The sequence below is a fragment of the Wolffia australiana genome, chromosome 8 (assembly GCF_029677425.1).
Source record: "Wolffia australiana isolate 7733 chromosome 8, ASM2967742v1".
Taxonomy (NCBI): Eukaryota; Viridiplantae; Streptophyta; class Magnoliopsida; order Alismatales; family Araceae; genus Wolffia; species Wolffia australiana.
In genome coordinates, this window is record NC_135842.1 from 3,705,326 (window position 1) to 3,728,984 (window position 23,659).

Here is a 23,659-nt window from a genome sequence, read left to right on the forward strand (position 1 = left end):
GTTATGTATTTTTTAATAACTTTAGAGGTAGGTTTACTACATATGAAGATAAATAACTAATGAAATAAAAATATATAACAAAGAAAAATAAAATATTATTATAATATTATAATAATATTAATAGGCAGAAAATAATTTTTTTGTATTTTTTAGGAGTATTTGAAAGCTAAAACAAAATAGGAAATGAAACAGTTTGGCGCTCTGGACTTAGTCAAAATTTGGCTAAGTCCGGATGCCAAATGGGGAAGGTGCCTTGGTGGAGGAGAGAGAAAAAAATTTGACTGTACTAAAATCACTCTAGAATGAGTTCTAGAACGAATTTTAGAGCGTGGTTGGATGCACTGGAACCGTCTGGATATTGGCTAGCTGATCTAAGACTAACCAAAAGACAAAAGACGACCAGAAAAGAATTAAAAAGGATAAATAAGAAGGTAACCTCTTTGTCACACCCGCTAAGGTCCAAGGGACTTCTTCTCCTTTCCACCAGCTTCTTCAGCCCTGGATGCTTCCTGCTCAGCCTGGCACTCACTGAGGTGAATGGATCTATGACTCAATTGCACTTAGGCCACCAAACATTACTTTGGATTGAATCACAAGATGAATTTTAGAATAGGGTGAAGGGGTTTATATAGGGAGAGAGAGCAAAGGAGAGCCATTGGATTTTTAATACAATGGATGGCCAGATCTTCTTTTCAGGGTCATGATCCACGTCCATTATGGTCCTCCAATCAGCATTGAGACCTTTGAAATACCCCCTGAACGTTCAAGGCTTCTTTCCTTAATTAGCATTAAAGGTGCTATCTTTAAGTCTCCACCCTTGGATGTTTTGTGAATTGAATGGCTGGATCTTCTTCTCTGGCTTGGATCCACGTCCAAGGTTGTCCTCCAATCATCATTTAAGCCCCTGAAATATTCATAAATAATCATGACTGGACCTTCCCCTTGCCCTCCTTTCTTTGCCCAACATGCCTCTCATAGTGGGCTTAGTGGAGCTTCCTTAGTGGGCCTTTAGACTAGAGCCAATTGTCTTGCTTTGGGCCTTCTTTCTTGGCCCAGGGTTGTGGCTGAGCCTGCTCCTCTGGTCCAAATAGCTTCCTCTTCATTTAATTATCCCCTTTATTCATGAAAGTTTCACCTAATTCTTGCATCTTCCACATAAACTAAGAAGAGAGTGAGATTCATTCCACTTAACTCATTGAGTTAAGTGGGGTTAGTCCCACAAATGATAATAATTAACTCCAAATTAGAAAAAGGTGATTTTGTTTCATGATGTTCACAACTTAACATAAATGTTGATAATATATCCAGATAAAGATAAAGAAGTACATAAATTAGCTGAAATTGCACATATATATTACTATCATTTTGGATTTATCACGGAACGACGCATCTGCCATAGGGTCCGGTCGGGGCTCTACTGGGGCGGTCCGAATAGGTAGGGCGGCTCGAGGTGGAGCCCGCACTCAGCTAGCACTAGGTTGATCGACGGCTATGTTGGCCAGCGGACGGTCTGTGGCTCGAGGCGCCGGTGACGGAGATGTGCAAGGAACGGTAATCTGGATGTAACCGATCTGTCCGTTGGGTTCCTCGTACTCGATGGCAAACTCCTCGTCTCTGTGGTAGTGATCGTCTAATGGTGCATCCATATTCTCCATGTAGCAGGGGTCAACGTCTCCAACGTCGATCAATAGTGCCGAAGACGGGCATTGGTTTGCCCGGTGCCCTCTACCTTGGCACTTGAAGCATGTTAAGTGTGCTTGGCTGACGGTGATGCTACGGGTCGGTGTGTCATTTGTGACGACCCGAGCCGGTGGGGTAGAACCCACGGAAGCGGTGGGGGTGGCTCCTTGCACCCCGGTGGTCTGAGTAGCCCGAGGGGCCGCGGGTGGAATAGTCTGAGCCGGAATAGGTCGAACCAGAGTGATCCGGGGCGCGGTGGTCGCGCTAGGGGGTGTCACCTCGTCACTCGGAGGATCCATGTGCTCAACCAGGTGATACGCCTTGTCTACCTCAGCCGGGTTGCACATGAGAACCTTGTTGCGCAGGGCTGGTCGGAGCCCGTTGGCGAACAGTCTGATAATGACTTGCGGGTCCTCCACGAATCAGCAACGCATACGGCATTCCTCGAACGCCTTGAGGTATTCCATCACTGAGAGTCGACCTTGCCTAAGGTCGAGCCATGTGAGGAACAACGACATCTGATACTGTCAAGGAACATACTTGCCTTGTAGGTTCTGTGCCATATCGACCCAAGACATGATGGGTCGCCCGCCGCCGGCGCTTATGCTCGTTCTCCCAGAATATCTTGGCTTGTCCGCCAAGTCTCGTCTCCACGTACTTGACGCAGAGATCATCATCCATGCGATACCACCGAAAGTTGGAGTTTATGCTCGACTCCCAGTCGACGAACTCCTTGGGCTTCCGTGACCCCTCGAAGACGACGACGCCGCACGCACGCCTTCTAGATGTGGGTGCGGTGCGCCTCCCGTCGCTGCTCGTCTTCTGAGTGCCGATCGGGCACCGGGTAATCCTCGTGATGCGGGTCGACACATCATCGAGGTGGGGTCAGCTCGCGGTCACGCTCGTCCCGAGGGTGGGGACTACCGTCGCGGGGGGCGCGGCCCTCAGGCATCACGCGTGGCGGGTGACGTGGGACATTGTCGTCCTTCTCATACCGGCAGTGTGGTGGTCGGTAGAGGTTGTCACAGCGGGCAGGTATGTCCGCTACCTGATGGTGATCGCGGCGCCAGACGGGTTTGTCTCGCCATGCTGGGTGGTCGGCTTCTAGATCGCGATCTCGTCGTCGGACGTAGTGGTCCGTTCAGGCGGGACGGTCGGCCACGTAGTCGCGGGCGTAGTCATCCCGCGGGTATTGTCTATCCCCAGCACGGGCATCACGTGGGCCTCGTACGGGGTCTAGGTCAGGACGTCCATGGTATGGGACGTCATCGCATCGGCAGTCGTAGTCCTCGTACACGTGTTCGTCTTCATCGTAGGGGCTCCTCTGTCATTGCGCGTGTCGGGCGACCCAAGGCGGGTCGTGTCGGCGTCCTCGAGTGGGGAACGCTGGTCCGGGTACATGTACAGGGGACCGGGGGCGCGCGAGCATCCGCACCATGCGCTCCATCCTGGCGGCCATGGCGCGAATGTACTTCCCTTGATCTTCATACGGGTCCTCCCAGGGATTGAAGCTGGCGGTGTACTCCTCGTTCGCGAGTAGCGGTGCTCTAGGGTGTGACCTCGTCAATGGGAGTCTTCCTGTAAAGTCGACGGCCTACGGTCGTCTCGTCATCGTAATCATTAGGGGGGGACTTGCCGCGAGAGGGTGGTGAGCCGTGCGGGGAGATCCGTAGCTCACGAGATGTGCTAGTAGGATCTTGTGGTCCGGATGACTGGGGGGCACCTGTAACGGCGGGTGCAGTCCGCGCGGCTTTGACAGGCGGCGGTATCGGGCAGGCTACCGGTGTCGCGGGATGATCCTCCGAGAGGGGAGTAGCGTTGCCCTTCTCATCAGGCGATGGTTCTGAAAACGCGTCTCTATGGCCACCCCTAGGGGAACCTAGATGCGTTTTGAAAATGAAGAAATGCGATGCGATGCGGTTGCAGCTAGAGATGCGAATGCGCGCCGAGGCGCGCCAGAGCAACCACAGCCTGCTCTGATACCAATTTGATGCAGGAGAACGCCGAGGACAAAATTCGCTATCACCGAGTGGTTCGTGACCGGTGTCGAGAGGATCGGTGCGCGCCGCCTACTCAAGGGTAGGCATACTGTACGGGTCTCCTGCGGGAGTGACCTACAATGAAAAGGTTTTGGGTAGGGGTGTCGTACGTGCAGCTGCCGACAACAGTAGGGTGCGGACGTCCGGGTATCGACGGAGTCGCTTGGAAACAGTGGGGTAACCCTTTCGACCCTCGTCTGGAAGGACGAGGTTGCTACGGCGCCGAATGGGATGTTTCCCGCCGGAGGTTGCTCGCACGAGACAGGCGGGCCTGACTCGTACTAAACCAGGTAGGACGCTCAGTTGTATAGAAGGTTTACTCGTCCTGTCACACTCAACTATGTCTATCGCGAGCGCGGTGGAGGCAAACGGAATGGTACTGCAAGAAATAAGCGAGAGGGCATAGTAGGACGGCGTACCTCGTAGTCGCCGGATGTAACCCGTCCAATCTCGTGAAGCTAGGAGATGAATCTTGGCGTCGAACAAGGGCGGTCGCGGAGTGCGACCGTAGTTGGCAGGCAGGCAGCAGACGCGGCGCGAGGGCGTCGCTTGGTGCGGAAGGTACTACCCGTGGTGCGGAGTAGCATGGCGCGGGCGGCGTGCGCGGAATGCGCGATGCGGTCGGCGAGCCCGGCGTGTGAGGCGCGTGACGATGAGGCGAGGGCGCGCAGCTCGGTGAGTAAGTGCGGCGCTGATGCGAAACGACGGCGGCTGGGATCGAACGGCGCGTTTCACGTCACAAGTGAAATGATGATATGATATAACTTTGTCAAATTTATGGGACTGAAGTTTCTAAACGAGCAGATAAGATGCGGACAAGTAAGCGCAGTAGATTGGGACGTGCCACGGAGTAGACTGATCTGGAAATCAGACTCCCGTTGACCCGCTGAATCTACTAGACAACTAGGACGGGAGGGGCGTCTAACGGCCCTGGAGAGTTCGATATTTAAGCAATCATAGACAATCCGTTTACCTCAAAGAATCCTGCTCTCGACGTCGGTGGCTACGCCTATTCCGATGTTCGATCCAGAGGTCTTGGCAGGGGACGCGATAGCGGGCGACGGGACTGCAAGCAGTAATAATACTGGAATAAGAGGGAGGGGAGACGAGCGAACCTGATGGTGGCTTAGTCCAAGGCATAGCCGAAATGGCGGGTCACGGCGATGACACGATGATGACAGAGCTGGCGGACCACGGCGGATCACGGTGCGGCGCGCTATCGGGTCATGGCAGGATTGGCGAGTCCGCGGCGTGCGGTCGGATCACGGCGGGCGCGTGCGTTCACGACGCTGGCGGAGTCGTGACGCGACGCGAGGTCGCGGGCTGGGGCGGGCTGGGGCGCGACGCGGGCTGGGGCGCGACGCGAGGTCGCGACGCGGGCGAGCAGCGGCGCGGGCGAGTCGCGGGGCTGGGCGTGGACACGGCGAAGCGCCCGGTCTCGGCGCGGGCCAATGCTGAGCGGTGCGGCGAGAGAGCGGCGGGAAGCAAGGGCACGCGGGAGAGTGTAGAGGTGAGGGCGAGAGGGTTCCAGAACGGGGTTTGGGGATCAAGAATCAAGAAGAAGAAGGGGGAGGGGGGAGGGTCGAGGATGGGGTTCAAGAAACGGGATGGGGTTGATGATAAGATCAAGAATGACGAAGGTGAAGGGGGGGGAAAGGGATCAAGAAACGTTGGGTGAATGATGGAAGAAGATCAAGAAATGGCGAGGACGATGAAGGGAATCAAGAACGACGAAGGTGAAGAAGGGGGGGGGGAGGGGATCAAGAAATGGCCAGGACGATAAGGGGAATCAAGAACGACGAAGGTGAAGAAGGGGGGGGGAAGGGGATCAAGAAATGGCGAGGACGATGAGGGGAATCAGGGAGCCGGGGTAGAAGATGGTCGGGGCGAATAGTTGAGAAGGGTGTTGGTGGAGGAGAGAATCAAGAACCTTGGCGACAGAGGTTCTTGATCGTCGCGGGCGAGTCTCCTCGATGAAGACAAATCTCCCGATGCGGCGCAGGTCGACGGCGTCTCGTGTGTTCAGATGCCTCCAGAGTAATCTCGATGCAGGCTTCCGTCCGCGCGAGGCGATGCCGACTTCTTGAATCTTTAAACGTACCGGAGTGATCTCGACGGCACAATTAGCACGACCCGTCCGGAGTGATCTCGACGGGTGGTTCGTGAGCTCTAACCACGGAGTGGTCTCGACGTGGTTGGGGCCAGCCACACCTACGCTACGACTACGATAAGGGGAAGCTCTTTGAAAAATTCAATTCATTCAAAAACTTCCAAATGTTCCTTGGGCATGCCCTCCCCTTATATAGGGAGGAGGGGTGCCAAGAGAACGTGGGGAGAGATCGAACCGTCGTGAAACGTGGTTCGGTCTCTCCTTACAAATTCAAATACAATTCTAAAAGATAAAATCAAAGACGAGGACGGGCCCTACGATAATGGCCCAATCCATAATTCGGAAAGAAATACAACATGATGATGAAAGTAATAAAATGGTAAAGTCTTGCTTACCCGGAGTACTTAAACCCCGGATGACGGACGTCGACTCGAGCGCCTCGGCGTGGCTGATGGCGCATCATCGTAGCATCCTCGGGTGGCGTCGTCGTCGCTGAGCCGCCATCTGCTGGATGGTCCTCCATCAGGCACCAGGGTTAGGCGCGATGTAGTGTCCTCAGCCAGGTGACGGTAGCTGGGTCTGGAAACTATAGGTTACGGCCGAATGAACGGTGGACGTCAGAAACCAGCGACGACAATAAGGCGCGAGGGTGCGAGCGCGGCATGGGATCGAGGAGGACGCGAGTCCGGAAGCAGGGAGAGGCGACGGCGGCGGTGGCAGGCTCCAAGCTCTCCTTCTTCTTTCTTCTGCTCTTCTTCTTCTCTTCTCCTCCAGCTCGTGACCTAATTCTTCTTCATCAAAACAAACTTCTTTCTTCCAAATGCATCGATGTATAGTCTGATCGTTTAGGTCAACCTTGCTTCCCGTATATAGGGGAAAGTGGGGTTGGCCGATTAAACCCAAAAACGAACAAAATGATAAAACAAAAGCAGATGAACCTATGACTTTTAGGAAAGGAAAAATGACAAGGGGAAACCAAAAGAAGCGATAGCAGGGGGGAGGGGAGATCCTTATAGGATGAACCTCCCTCCTTACACGCGACCTTGCGCTTCGGAAAACGACAAACGACGAAAACCAAGACTAAAACAATGAACAAAACAGAACGTAACGATGACGATAAGGTGTCCATTACCCAGAATATTTGAATCTGGGGGCGCGTACCGTTGCCTTTGCTTGCTGAGCGGGTTGGACACGTACGGCTGGCGGTGTCGGGGGGGATGGTGACGTCTCCAAAGACGTATCCGGGATAGCTGCCTGAGCTGCCGGAGACAATGATGACATCTTCGAAGACGTTTCTGGTGCTGGTGTTGGTGCTGCGCCATCAACGCGGATTCGCACGGCCTCCATTTACCTGTGTGCGCTGCACACCGCCTACACACACCGTGGATCATCACTGCGTGCACACATCAAATCGCTCATGAGTGCCCACTAGGCGCTTGCACCTTTGCCAGGTTCCACCATCTTCCCTTTTCAGCAGTATTATCATCTTCTAGAATGACTTCTTTTGCTATCTATTCTACGTGCCGATTTGAAAATACGCCGCATAGGATAGCCACATTTGTCGTGTGTTAGGATAATTCTTGTTGTTAGGGATTGAATTACTTGATAATGACAGTTGTAGACACCTTCTAGGTCTTCGAGGTCCTTACATGATAGGCGTTCCAGCGGTTTTCATGGATCATTGGGAATTTGATCGCGAAGATCCCCTTCCTGGAAGTCAATGGAATTGTAATTCTAAGTTAGCAGTTTGCCTCTACTTTCTCATCAAGAGTAATTTATGAACATGCAAGCATATCTTCATGTGCATTTGTCCATTTTCCTGTGTTGTAACATGTGTCCTACGATCCCGGTGGCCAAGTATTCATCATCTAGGAGCTAGTACTATGAGCTAAGTATGATAATGTCATAGGCACTAAGTGGGTGCTTAAGAACGAGCTAAATTAAAAAGGAGAAATCAGTATAAATAAGGTGAGGCTTGTTGCCCAACGGTATGCCCAAATGGAAGGAGTAGATGATGATGAGACATATATTCTAGTGGCAAGACGTTTTTGCTATTATGATGCTATTGGCATTTGCATTTCCTAGTAATTTCAAAGTGTTCCAAATGAATGTAAAACGGCCTTATTTACTAGAGAGATAAAGGAAAAAGTATATGTGAAACATAAAAACATGCAAACTATAATGTTTAATTGGTAAACTTTTCATTAAATTTTTATGTTTTAATGGCTAGATTTGAATGTTAATATATATAATTAGAGATGAATGACTTACACTTTGATTATATGATTGTTTATATTTTTTATCTTTTACATGGTTTTTAACCTTATTTCATCTAAGAAATATTGTTTATAGAGCCTTAATTACTTGGCTAAAGGTTGGTAAATGCTCTCCTATTTTTTCTGGAAATTTTCCATATTTTTTATAATTTTCTGACCAATATTTAGCCAATAAATTAGTTTAAAATTTTAAAGCATACGTATTTTATTTATTGGCATTTTAAAAACTATTTTATTATTTTTATATATATAAATAATCACATGACATCCACGTCATTCGCACAAATTTTGAACGAATAAGTGGACACACTTTTTAAAACAAATAATAATAAGAGAGAGAGGGAGTATTATTGGCTCATTATTGCATCGCAATGCGCAATGCCATAATGAGTGAATGTTTGTTTGAAAAGGAAACGTGGCGCGGAGGATGAGAAAAGGTATGATTTTTTTGGTTTTATTTCCCTTTTTGTGCAACAAATGCATGCGGAGAATCAATCACTACATGCATTTCTGAAAGAATAATATTCATCGTACTTAATGCACGAGGAATTGATAGCTGCGTGCATTTAATAAAAAAAACCCGTGCACATTATTTAATCTAGGCAGCAGTGGACTCGCCACATGAAGTAAATGCACGGGGAAATTGACTATGCATATTATAAATGCTAACTAAAAGTTATTTTTTGTCTTTTATTTTTTTCTTAAAACAAAGGCCTAGATTAATTTCCCTCCACATAAATGGAGCATCTATTTTCCAATGATTGGAACAGTGGAAGCACACAAGATGTGTCGGAATGCAATCCATGAATGGGTAAAATGAGAAAAAAAGCACCAACCAATTAGAAAATGCCATTTTTAAGAGGGATAAAAGAGATCTAACGGCCTAGATTAATCCTCAGGAAAATTATGATATCTTGAGATCTAGATGTCTGATTGAGCTGAAATTTGAGGGCATGTTTGTCTTTTACCCCTTTATGATCCATACGGTTGGATCTTTAGATAGATGTCTGGAAGGATTTGGCCAAGAAGGACACAGAGTTGCTTTAGAAGTCGACAGATCTTTGTTCATCATTGAAAATTGTAAATTTCTGATTTTATTTTTCAACTTCTTCTTGAACAATTCTAAAATGCCAAGGCATGGGCAAAATGTACATGCTATTGAAGTTGTTTTGAAATAAAATTAGCACTACATTTTGATTTTGATTCAAGATCGGAGTTTTCATCTTTAGTTCTACATATATTTGGAACATTTCTGCATTTTTAGATTTTTAAATTAGGGTCGGATTTCACGTTTCCCCAAAATTCTTCACTTTCTCTCGCTGTATTAATTTGTTTATTTTCTCTCTCCATATTTTAAAGTTGATTGTTTGGAAATTTAATTCAATTTTAAAAAACCTAAATATAAAAGTCCATCCAAAATTCATCTATCACGGTTCATCTTCAAATCCCTTCTTGATGATTAATTCCCAATTTAAATACGTAAAAATTGTCTGAAAATTTTATCATAATTAGGAAATTAGCAATAAAAATTAGTCTGATATTATAATTAAAACTATCCTATCTTGAGTGTCTTGACTGAAAAATATTAAAATCAATTTTATGTTTGCACTTAATTTTGATTAATTTTAAACAGAATTAAAGTCTGTTAAGTGAAAAACTAATTCATTCTTGAATTAAATTATTGAAAAACAGATCAAATTCTTGCTCAGTGCGTCCTTGTGGTTCCACCCCTTGCTTGCTCTATACACAATATTTAGTGATTAAGGGTATTTATAAATTTTATTGCATAAGTCTAAAAGCCTAAATAACAATGTAATTACGGATCAATTTTTAGGCTTATCAAAGCAACAACCAGGTTATGAAGATCTATTGTAACATGATTCAGTCCTAAAGCTACATAAAGCCCTCTATGGTGTTAAACAAGCACCTAGAGCCTGGTATAAGAAGCTAAGTACATGCTTTACTTCTCATGGCTACAAGAAAGGTAACTTAGATACTACTCTCTTTATTAAGACAGAGGGAAAGGATTTGATATTAATTCAAATCTATGTTGATGATATTATATTTGGATCCAAAAAGCCAATTTTATCTAAAGCATTTTCACAGACCTAAAATTTGAGACGAGTCGAATGGGGGAATTAAGCTATTTCTACGGACTTAAAATTTTACATAAGAAAAATGGTGTCCTTTTATGCAAAGAGCTTTTGAAAAGATCAAAGTAGACGATTCCTAATCAAAAGGCACTCCCATCAATCTAGGCACTAAGCTGGACAAAGACATCATTGGTCAAAGTATCAGCCAAAGGGTGTATAGAAGAATGATTGGATTCTCACTTATCATATGTCTTTGTGCTTGGTTTCAATGTGGTCCCAAGGAATCACATATTAAGGTAGTAAAGAGAATAAAATCGTATCTTAAAGGGACAAAGGATTTAGGGATTTGGTATCTTAAGAATCAAGGCTTGACATTTGTCAAGTTCTATCATTCAGACTTTACTCGATAAAAAATGTTATTAGTGGCGTGGATGCCATCGCATCGACACCGGATGCCATCGTATTGACACCGGGCGCACCGCCGCCATCAACCGAAGTCAACATCTCCGCCACGGACACACCGACACAGTCAACCAACATCAACACCTCTGCCACGGACATGCCGCAACCATCTTGATGTAATACGAGGGCATGCCAGGATCGATCGGCTCGTATTACATCACATGAAAACGATGAGAGGATGCACAGTTAATATGAATGAATGTCGAAAGAGAAATTCCCTTAATGATCAATAAGCGGACGGCCACGAATAGTAAGGGAAGTCAATGTCAATCAATAAACGAAATATTGATCCGACTAAACTCCCAATGACCCATTGGACAAACTAGACGTCTAAGGAATGAGGGGCGTGTTACGGCCCAAAGGTGTTCGGCGTCTAGTATCAACGATTAACCCTCTACCACAAGAAAGACCTATCACTCGATGAAGTGGCTATCCTATAAGGATTGTCAGAGTAAACCGGGGAAGAGGAAGAGATAGCGGGAGACGGCACTGAAAGACGTAATAATACTGGAAATACTGGAGAGGAGATGAATAGGTACCTGATTTGGTGAAAGTCCACTACGTGATAAGTCGTTTAGAAAGGCCAAGAGACGATAAAAAATTGACGGCAGAACTGCGGACGAGGGGGCGCACGAATGGAGGTTCCCACGGACAGCACGTGGGCGTCACTAGCTGCATGGCGTGAGTGCGGGGATATGCTCGCCAGCGCGCGGCAGACGGGCGCACGATCGGGCGCCGGGAGGGGCACGCACGGGCACCGCACTACAGGGCCGGCGTGGGCAGCGCAGGCGCAGGTCGCCTGGGCTCGCACGGGCTTCACAGGTGCCGGGAAGGTGGGTTGCACGCGCGAAGGGACTGCACGGATGGCAGCGTGTGGAATCCGCGTTGGCGTTGGACGACGAGGCGCGCGCGGGTGAGGTTTACGCTACGGGGACGAGGGTGGGCGACCGGGCGTGCGGGATGGCCGGACGGCGGGTACACGATGTGTCCATGGGCAGGGCTTTGGCGGGCGTCCTGGGCGTGCACGAGCGCCAGCGACGAGGCGAGGCCATGCGTGCACGACGAGGGTTGCTGCATAATATGGTTCTTGGCAAAGCGGCAGGATGCGGTGGGTGGAGCATGCAGGTTTGGCTGCTTATGCGCAACCTGTAGGGCGATCGGCATTGGCGGGGGTGGCTCAGGCGTGAGCTATTCTCCAATAAAGGAATTCTTGGAGAACAAGCAATCAAGAACTCAAGGGATTGAGGAGTTCTTGGTCGACCGGAGGGTCTTGATGACGCTGGAGAGTCCTTGATGGAAGTGGTTGGCTGCGTTTCTTGAACCTTCAAACACCTTCAAAGTAGTCTCGACAGAGGGGTCTTCCGGCTTCAAGAGACGACAGATTCTTGAATCTTTAGGCGTCTTCAGAGTGATCCCGACGAAGACAATTGATTGCGTTCCCACGGAGTGGTCTCGACGTGGGGGGGGGGGCGCCGGCTCTACTCCACGGAGTGATCTCGACGTGGGCGAGGACAGCTACTCCTCTCTACACTCTAACTACGATAGGGTGGAGACAATTTTGCAATTTTCTTAAACAAATTCCTCAACCTTTCACTTGGGCATGCTATCCCCTTATATAATGAGGATAGGTGCCAAGTGAAATCGTGGAGAGGATGAACCGTCACGAGACGTGGTTCGACCTCCCTTTAGCAGTTATAATCAAAATAAAAACATAAGGCGGACGAGGCCCAAAACACTGGCCCAGTCCATAAAATCCAAGAATGAAAACAAAGCAAAGACAAAACAAATAAAAGATAAAGATAGGATGCTTACGCAGAGTACTTAAACTCTGGGTCACGAGCATCGACGCGAGCAGCGCGTTGTGGCTGGAGACGTCCCATCTTGGCTACAGCTGGATGGTCCCCCATCACGTTTCCACGCACGCGCACTCCTCCACGTCTCATGACACGTCGCCAACAGCAGATCAACAACTGCCCTTGGCGTGACGTGAAGCTCGTCTTGCATCTTTAATTTCTCGTCTTTAAGTTGTATTTTCTCTTTCCACCAAGGCCTATATGTATACGCCATTGTTTGAAGAAACAGTTAGGCAATCATTATTCAGGAATTGATTTTGTTTAACTCTTCTTTGAGGACTGCCCTGCCTCCCTTATCTCATCTCCGCTCCGATCGACACTGCCACCGCGGCCACAATCGTAGTCATCGCCGGTCACCCTCCCATTCGTCTCTCCCCTCCCTTCATTCTCTCCCTCTCTCTCTCACTCTCTCTCTCTCTCTCTCTCTCTCTCTCTCTCTCTCTCTCTCTCTCTCTCTCTCTCTCTCTCTCTCTCTCTCTCTCTCTCTCTCTCTCTCTCTCTCTCTCTCTCTCTCTCTCTCTCTCGCCCTCCCCCGGTTACCCTAGGGCAGCCCAAGGCCGCCGCCCCAGGCCGCCTTAGGCTACTATCCAAGGCAACCCAAGGTTGCCGCCCCAGGCCGCCCTAGGCCGCCCCATGCTACTGCCCAAGGCCGCCCAAGGCCGCCGCCCAAGGCTACCCAAGGCCGCCGCCCTAGGCCGCCCCATCTACCGCCCAAGACAGCCCAAGGCTGCCACCCCAGGCCGCCTAAGGCCGATGCCCAAGGCAGCCCAAGGCTGCCGCCCTAGGCTGCCACCCAAGACAGCCCAAGGCCGCCGCCCCAAGCCATCCCAGGCTGCCGCCCAAGGCAGCCCTTAGGCCGCCACCCCAGGCCGCCCAGGCTGCCGCCCATGGCAGCAAAAGGCCGCCCCCCCAGGTCGCCTCAGGCTGCCAGCCAGCGCCGTGCACGCTTGTGCCACCGACGTCGGTCGTCGTCGACGTCGTCCGACGCTTCGTTACGTGCTTGGCGCACCGTACGCTGCGCGCACCCTACGCGGGTATTGGTCTACGCCTGACTCTACGACAACGACATCAACTCACTACCAGGGCCCTTCAACGCCCGTAACGCCCAAACTCTTCCTCGTCCAGTGGGCCACTCAACGCCCAAATTCACCCAGTTTTGCCATGCCCAGAATTCCACGCAGCCTCTTCACGTACTACGGTACCGAGGTACGCCTAAACTCTCTGGTGTCGAAGTGTTCACCGTCCAGTATTCCTAGAGAAGTCTCCACCGCCGTCAGATTTGATTTGGTTTTGATTTCCCCCAAATTCTCTCTTGTTCATGAGTTTCCCCTTGAGACGCAAATTCAGACATTGATTTTGGTGCTTCGGCATCGTCGTGGTCGGTGAACACAGTACTCCCGCCCTCGACGAGGATCGGAGCTGCACCACCAGTATTTCATCGGTTTTAAAATCTGAATTCAAACGTGTGGATTTCTGTGGGCTGTTTTATCCCTCCCTTACCCGATCCATCCCTTGTCTACCCTCCGTCCTTATCATTTCACGCCTTTCTAGTCATCCATCTCCTAGTCATCCTACATCAGTTATAGGAAACGTACAAGAAACACTCATGCATTCCTTTTGGGGTGGATCATATCATGGACATCTAAAAAGCAAAACTCAATTTCTTTATCCCCACCTGTGGCTGAAGATATAGAAGGTAGACTATGTTGTGTCCAAACTCAGTGGGCTATACAACACATTGAAGAGTATGGTGTCACACTAAACCAAATACCTTTTAAGTGCGACAATACAAGACCCATGCATTCACAAACAAAGCACCATAAAGTGAAGCATCACTTCATTAAAAATCATATAAGTGGAGGTGACATTGATCTTCAATTCATAACTAGTGAAGAGCAAGTTATAGACATCTTCACTAAACCTATGCATGGCCCGTGCTAGAATTTTATGATGACTGCCTATCCCCGATTTTTTATTCACGTGTATTTTAGATACATCAAGGATACAACATCAAATATGATGCTCCTATTATAAAGCACCATATTCAACACAAACTCTATGGGAATCTACTTGCAATATACACGATTTTCAGCTTTTGAGTGTATTATATTAGAGTTTGTGATTGCTTCTAGTTATAGTAAACAAGTTATCTACATCAATTCTGATTGAAGTCATTCATACACCAAACAAATATTTGTTTTTCTAATTTTTGTGGATTCTCCCGAATCCATGTCTCAAACATTCACATCGTCATATTGGATCTATCCATATGTGTTGATCTCCAATTAGTAGTTTGACTTGCCGAGGCTGATGGAAACCTCTAGAGTACATGATGATATTTGTAAGGACAATCTAGAATGTAGGGGGAGCTACAAATTAATGGGAGTCATCCTTATCTTTTTGATTATTTTCAAGAAGACGTCGGGATCGAACGGCTCGTGTCACAGCACAAAGAGGGCGATGACAGTCATGTGATGTAGTGGAGACAACTAATGTGGACGAAAAGCAGTGATGATGATGTGACGATGAAATCATTGAGAAGTACAAATTGGATGTCGGTGGTCACTGGCGACCTAGGAATGCCACTAGGCTCTCGATGATTCGGACGTTGGGTTGATGCTCGACATTGCAAGCTCGGTTATTGCGGCTTTTGTGCACGCCTTTGATAGTCTCAACCAAGGACGTACTGAATGAAATCCTAGTCCTCAAAATGTGAATCCTATGCATTACTAATCTAACCCTACCAGTGGACAAAACAATCACGGGCACTGAAATGAATAATATAATGCCGATGAGCGTACCAAGAATGGTAGTTCTGGGCGGTGTGTGATTCAGCAGTAGTGGAAGGCAACCAACATGTACACGTGATGACCACGTAGGTAGGTGGCGGTGGAAGTACGCGTGACAATGGAAGTAGGAGCGACGACACAAGTAGGTGAGGGGGCTCAATATGCGTGGTATCACAAATAGGCACAGGGATGCAAATAGACAGCTATGCATGGAGACAGTTATGGGAGGACAAGTTTGGTAGTAGTGGTCACGGCTAGCTTAGCTCCAGATGGCCAAGTAATCTGCGGCCCCGTTGTTGGCCACCGGCTGCGATGGGCCGCTACAATTATTACTAGGGTTGGTGCAATCGCGATGAGCTGTAGGGATCGTTGGGACTACTACGTAGCCCGTAGCGGGCTGCGAGGGCCGCTAGGGTTGCAGCGACTACGAGGTGCTGAGGAGGCCGCGACTGCGATGGCTTCGGCGATCGTAGGCTGCTTTGGCGGCTACGGGTTGTTACGACGACCACAGCTGCCTTCGTCGGCCACGGATGGTGCCGCGGCTGCTGGTTGGAAGGCCATAGTCACAACGCGGGTTGTAGTGGCAGCTACAAGGGTGACCTAGGGGACGACGATCAGGGGCCAGACCATAGTCTCAAAGGCTGTGCAAGACGAGAACCAGTGCTCTACCGAAGGCGGCGGCGCTAGTTTACGGTAAAGAGGGCAGCGGTTACCGGTGAACTCTAGGTTTTTTCTCTCTCCTAACTTTGGAATGGTATTTTCATAATATGGCGAAAACTAAAAAAATATTAAAAAATAGTAAAAATCCTTTAAAAATCACATTTTCCAATCTTTCTTGTATTTTCTCTTCCTATGGAGGGGACCCACCTTTCATAGGGACAAATATGGGCCTGCCCCCTAGAAATAAAGCAGAAAATCTCAATTAAGAGTAATTAGGGTCCTGTAATAGGAGAGAGAAACCCACTAACATGCCCACATGGGCTTACACACATGCAAATATGTAGGTCCATACAGCTGTCCAAACACTTGCAAAAAAACGAAAACAAACACATACGCGGCCGACATACAAGGCCTACAAAACAAGGAAAATGCAAGGAAAGATAATGTCAAACCTTTGTGCCCCATTGACGAGGCCGGGTACTGTGAAGGCTGGGTATCGCACATGAGCCCTTGCTCGACGAACAAGTTGACGTAGGACGGCTACGGAATGGACGACTGGGTTGACGGGACAGACTACGGGTAGATGGACGACTAGGGATAGATCGGGTAGATGCCTAAGCACCAAAATCAATATCCAAATTAACGTCGTGAAGAAACACTCAAGAAAGAGAGAGAAGAAGTGGAAATCCAAACCAAATCTAATTCTGACGGCGGTGGAAACTTCTCGAGAAAACACTGGACGGAGAACACTTTCGACACCAAAGAGTTCAGGCATACCTCGGCACCGTAGTGCGTGAAGAGGATGCGGGAAATTCCGATTGTGACGAGGCTGTGCGAATCCGGGTGTTGAGCGGCCCACTAAACGAGGAAGATTTTGGGCGTTCCGGGCATTGAACGGCCCTGGTAGAGAGTAGATGTCATTGTCGTTGAGTCAGGCGCAGGCGAATCTTCGCGCGCGCGATGTGCGCGTAGGGTGCGCGGAGCACATGGAGTGCGCAGATCAGCGCACCTAGGCGTTGAGCGCGCGGAGTGCCGGTGCGCGCGCGGAGTGCGCGAAGGGCGTGCAGCACACCCGAATGGTGCGGACGACCCCAAGCGGCTATAAGCGTCCCTGGTCGGGGCGTAGGGCATGCGCGGCTCAAAGCGTCGATGACGACCGGCATGGTCGGTGTCGAAGTCTTGTGGGGCGTCTGGGCGGCCCTGGTTGGGGTGGCCCCAAGCGGGTTGCCTGGGGGCGGCCTTGGCAGCCCTAGTTGGGGCGGCCTGGGCAGCCCTGGTTGGGGCGACCTGGGCGGCCCTGGTTGGGGCGGCCTCTGGAAGGTGAGAGAGAGAGGGGAGAGAGAGAGAGAGAGAGTAAGAGAGCGAGAGAGGATGGAGAGAGAGGATGGAAAGAGAGGATGGAAGGCCAACGTTGCGAGGCGGCGGCGGCGGCGGCGGCGGCGGCGGCGCTAAGGGTGGCGAGATGGGGAGGTTTGGGCAGTCCTCTAAGAAGAGTTAAAGAAAACTCAATTCTTGAAATATGACTGCCTAACTATTTCTTGAAACAATGGCCTATACATATAAGCCTTGGAGGAAAGAGAAAATACAACTTTAAGATGAGAAATTAAAGACGAGAAATTAAATACGATTCGTGCTTCATGTCACGCCAGGGGGTAGTTGTTGATCTGCCATTGGTGACGTGTCATGACGCGCGAAGGAACGTTCGTGCATGGAGACGTGTGTAGTGGAGGTTGTTGCGGCATGTCTAGAGCGTGAGTGTTGATGTGCGTGCGTGAAGACGTGCATTGCTGAGACGGTTGCGGCATGTCCATAGCGGGAGTGATGACGTCGGTTGAATGTGGCGGCGTATTTGTGGCGGAGACGTTGACTTCGATTGACCGTGGTGATGTGTCCAATGGTGATGTGTTGGCGTCCTCGCCATCACAGGTTCAACGGAATCTTAGAAGCTTGATGGTCCCCCATCAAATATGACTAATGTGGCAGGTTTAAAAAATCATTAAAAAATGGGTCAATTTAAGAATAAGCTTGTAGGGCGTTTTACAAAAATGCTTTATTGTATATTTCAATGAATATTCAAAGTAATCCAACTAGTTGACTCATTCTGAGTGAATATAAAATAATAACCTTAATTATATTAAAAGGCTACTTAGTTTGACCATATTGGGAACAAAAACAAAGTCATTATGACTCTATTTTCTATTACATAGAGTTAGACAAATTTTGGAACCATGTTAAAGTATTATTCTGAATTTGACTCAATTTGATCTATTTAATAACTTATTCAAAATCATAATTACTGACTTTAAATATTTAAGGCCCGATTTACGGATTTACATAAATTTAATTGCATAAATATATTGCTATCCCATGATAAAATATTGACTAAAACAATGCGGTAAACATATCCAACAGTTTCAGATTATTTCAAACTAGAAATCATTGGAATAACATCTAGTTTTTGCTCTTAACATTCAAAAATACTTTGAACTTATGGCAAAAGCATAAATATCAAAACTCAAAATTAAAATTATTTTTGTTTTACATGGTATAATCCAAATCACAACTTAGAATAGTTTGACTGATGACTATTTGAAGAGATCATTCAAAAGAAATTTTCAAGCACTTTTTAATAACTGTTTGAAGATATCATTGTTTGCTAACATCAATCCACCTCCATACAACTGGGAATCATGGTTTTCAGAAAAGTGTCTTTCAATATTCCAATGAACGCCCTTTCAAGTTTGTACATCCTTCAACTTGTGATAAGTTTACTATCGTTAGTATAACTTTTATACTGATGTTATGATTATGGTGCACATATGAATAGTTGCTTACACCCATCAAAAACCAAAGAACTTGTAATCACATCATTTGGTTGAGTTTTGAGACATTCGTAGGGTTTCATGTTGGGCATAGAGGAATCAGGTGGTAAACTATTAAAGTTGAATTCCCTCGAACACCTTATATCTCATTATTTTAAAATAAATATTTAGTAGTTTTGACTATATTTGAGTTCTAATTAGCTGTTACCGATTATCCTAGTTCTCTAATCCACATATATTCCCATGACATAGCATGTAAGGGTATAGCTTGAGCTAATTAAGAGGATTAGAGATAGGTAATTATAAAAATGAGAATTAACTATAAGTAACTAATAATGAAACCACGATTGATGAAAATCAAAAACGTCACTAGCTGTCTGTAAAAATGTCTAACGGAAATGGAGAGTTTACACGAGCTTCGATGAAGAAATTTGCCTCTGCTAATTTAATTAGAAGCTGTAAATGCGTGTCATTTGAATACATGTAGATTAGATAATTAAGATAATTTTACCGTCGATATATGGTGTCTTTTCTGCAGAACGCATATGAGTTTTGTTAAATAATAATCAGGAAATCAAAATAAAAATAAATAACGTTTTTTAGTTGGTTATTTTTAGGGTGAGGCTAGAATCGCCACGGTGTTCCCACGACCCGAGTGGCCCTGGTAGCCAGTACATGCGATAGAGGTCAGACTTAGGCACACGACATACATTAAACTGTTGTATATTAATCATGGCTCGATTATTATAGGATTTTTTGTTTAAATGTTTCAAGTAATACATCAAGTCACATAAGATCACTGGTTTGTAGGGAAATGTGGAGGCAGGAGCAGCTTTTGAAGAGTTAAATACAGGTGTCTTTGCATGCCATGCCCATGGACAGGCGTGTGGTCAGGGTTTGTTTAAGTTCATAGGTAAGTATGGCTGAGTGCCTATAAATACTTATGAGTTTCATTATTGTAGTATGTTGTGTGCATCAACCGGTTCTTTCCTCTCTCAAAGAGTTCTTTCTTCTTGTTCCATTAGGTGAGATAAATCAAGTGGACACATAAATATTGCTTCTCTATGTTCCATGAAGAGAGTGAGAATTTAAATCTTTTTTCTCTGTGTGAGATGAAAAGAGTGAGTGCCCGTGCTTCCCTTCTCTTTGCGAGTTGTTGCAATGAGAGACCTAGGTTCCAACAAGTGGTATCACAGCAAGGTTCATGGTCCAAGAAGTGTGGCAACACTGAGACAAGGAGCGGTGCATCTATTTGAGGCTGGTGAAGGGTCATGTGTAGAGAGAGATGGAGCCATTGATGGAGGACCATCTCGAGGACGATGCCACGATGACGAAGAACCATCTCGAGGATGACGCGATGGAACGTCGTCAGCCACGCCAAGCAGCTCGCGCCAACGCTCGCCACCCGGGGTTTAAGTACCCCGCGTAAGAACTTTAATCTTTTTACTTATGCTCCTTTTCATGTGTGTTTGTATTTTCGGATTCGTGGACTGGGCCAATGTTGTTGGGCCCCATCCTTGTCGTTTTTACTTTTTATGTTTGTATTTTGAATTTGTAAGGAGAGGCCGAACCACGTCTCACGACGGTTCGTCCTCTCCCACGTTCACTTGGCTCCCATCCTCACTATATAAGGGGATGGCATGCCCAAGGAACACCTTGGAGTCATTGTTGAAAAGTTTTTTCACAATTCGTCTCCCCCCTATCGTAGAGAGTAGTGTAGGGGGTTTGCCTAGCCCCACCCCACGTTGAGATCACTACGTGGGTAGAGCCCACGTCTCTCCTATCGAGATCACTCAGAGGGAGACGTGTTATAGCGCACCGTCAAGATCACTCCGGTGCGAGGAAAGAGTTTCAAGAAGCCGCCGCCATCAAGAATTGAAAGAGGCCTTCGTCGAGATTACTCCGGGGGTCTCGGGAGATTGAAGAAGCATCGCCGACATGTCATCAACCAGGGAAATCTGCTCCGCCGAGGGAGCACACCCCAGATCCATCAAGAACTCCTCTTTCTTGGAGGGTTCTTGGTTGTTACAGTTCAAGAAATTTCTTGGTACCTTTTTCCACCCTTCCACCATTCCTGATCCATACCCCCCCCTTCTCTTCATTCTTGATCCACCCTACCATCGTTCTTGAACATCCTCCCACATTTCTTGAATTTCCCCTCTTTCCCCTCCCCCACGTTTTCTTGATTCCTTCCCCTCTTCCCGTTTCTTGATTCTACCACGCCCCACCCATTTTCTTGAACTTCTTGATCCATCCCTTCACGTTCTTGAACCCCCCCATCTCGTTCTTGATCCTCCCCTCCACGTTCTTGAACCCTCCCCATCTCGTTCTTGATCCTTCCCATCACGTTCTTGAACCTTCCCATCTCGTTCTTGATCTGCCCCTTCACCTTCTTGAACCCCCCATCTCGTTCTTGATCCTTCCCATCTCGTTCTTGATCCTTCCCATCTCGTTCTTGACCCTTCCCATCTCGTTCTTGATCCTTCCCATCTTGTTCTTGATCCGTCCCATCTCGTTCCTGGTCCTTTCCCCATCTCGTTCTTGTCCCTTCCCCATTACCATTCTTGAACCCTCAATTCTTCCACACTTCTTTCCTCTCGATTCTTGGCCCCTCGCCCTCGCCTCCCGCTCGACCACCCTTTCACCGTTCATCGCCCGGCGCCCGCGCGAGACAGTACCCCTCCCGCACGCCTCTCTGCCTAGCGCTGCAGGCGTCCGCGCGCCATACTCACCACGCCGGTGCGTCCTGCCAGTGCACGCGCTGCGTGCTCCTCGCGCCGTGCACTGATGACTCTCAATATGTCATCAATTATTAATGAGTTTCTTGAGCATTAAGTATCCATTGCATTCATTTAATCTATATTTGTTATCATTCATATGCATTATTTTTCCAACTTACTAACCCCACTTGATTCTCTGAATCAAGTGGATTAGATCTCATGTATTTGATTAATGAGTTCAGATATGGATTAAACATCCAAAGAAAGATGAAATTGATTAAGGGGAGCTGGAGAAAATCAGGAAGAAGAAAAAAAGCCCTAAAATCTCAAAGAAGCCATATTAAAAGAAACCTATAAATAGCCTCACAAGGGCTCATTCTAGGTTGTCCAGAATTTCCAGCACAACAGGACAGGGCTTGGAGAAGAAGAGATCTGCACACCCTCCAAGAGCTAATGAGCCTTGGAGATGGGAGAGAGACAATCTGAGGCATAGCTAGACCAAGAAGATCATTGCCTTGCCCGGAGGAAGTGACACAAGGAGGTGTGACTGTTCTGGTTTCAGTGTTTTCCTCTTCTCCCTTCTAAGACAATCTGTGTTGGGTTGGAGATCACAGTTTGTGTCTTCCAGCAATTTCCAACAACATTTGTTCATCTATTACTCTTGATTTTCTTTTCAGTGTCGTTCTCGTTCTTATCCTTAGTTCCATTCATCATCACGCTCGTTCATCAATCGTTCATCAATAGTTCATCAATCACACCTATGTATGGGCACCCTTCACGCACCGCAATCAGCAGGCAGGGATGCCACGCACAGGCGACCCCACAGCCCCGCAAGCAGAAGTCGCGCGCGCAGCCAATTGCGCCAATGGTTCCTCGCGCGCAGCAGAAGCCGCGTGCGCAGCCAGCTGCGCCCAAGGGTTCCTCACGCGCAGCAAAAGCCGCACGCGCAGCTTGCTGCGCGCAAGTGTTCCTCGCGCGCAGCAGAAGTAGCGCGAACATCTTGCTGCAAGCAGGGACTGCCTGCGCGCATTGGCTTCGCGCACAACAGAGCGAGCACGCAGACTGCTGCTCGCAAGGTGAGCCGCGCACAAGAGCCCCGCGTGCAGCAGAAGCCACGCGCGTGAGCGCCTATGCACAAGGCTCCCTTGTGCGCAAGGCTTGCCTGTGCGCAAGTCTGCGTGCATCCTAGCACCTGCACGCGCACTCAAGGTGTTTGTTAAATTGCTAAAACCACAGACGTGAGTTTGTAAGTTATTTTGGTAAACTTGTGTGCTTTAATTCTGCCAAAGAATTTATCTGTCTTGTGAGAATCAGTAGGTAGGGACGCCACGCACAGGCGCCCCCATGCCCCGCAAGCAGAAGCCACGCGCGCAGCCAACTGCGCGGAAGGGTTCCCCGCGTGCAGCAGAAGCCGCGTGCGCAGCCAGCTACGCGCAAGGGTTACACGCAAGCAGCAGAAGCCGCGCGCGCAGCTTGTTGCGCGCAAGACTTCCCTACGCGCAAGCAGAAGTCGCGCGCGCAGGCAACTGCGCGCAAGGTTTCCTCGCGTGCAGCAGAAGCCGCGTGCGCAGCCAGCTGTGCGCAAGTACTGCCTGCGCGCGTTGGCTCCACGCACAACAGAGCGAGCGCGCAGACTGCTGCGCGCAAGGTGAGCCATGCACAAGAGCCCCGCGTGCAGCAGAAGCCACGCGCGTGAGCGCTTGTGCGCAAGGCTCCCTTGTGCGCAAGGCTTGCCTGTGCGCAAGTCTGCACGCAGCCTACCACCTGCACGCGCACATAAGGTGTTTGTTAAATCGCTAAAACCACATACGTGAGTTTGTGAGTTATTTTGGTAAACTTGTGTGCTTTAATTCTGCCATAGAATTTATCAGTCTTGTGAGAACACATTTCACATAACTCTTCTAAAAAAATTTAACGATACAGTACTGAAGATAATTTCTCTGATTGATAAGATTGAACCTTGAGATCTGAATACACATACTGAACCGAAAAGAAATTTCTACTGTTTTGTCTGCTCTTTGTGGATCGACACCCCACTTACCCAAGGTTGTGAGGTTATAAATTTTGTTGTATAAGCTCTTTCCTCACACGATCTAACTGATAATTAACCAGTAAAACACCCTAAATTTGAGTTTATGAACTGGCGCCGTTGCCG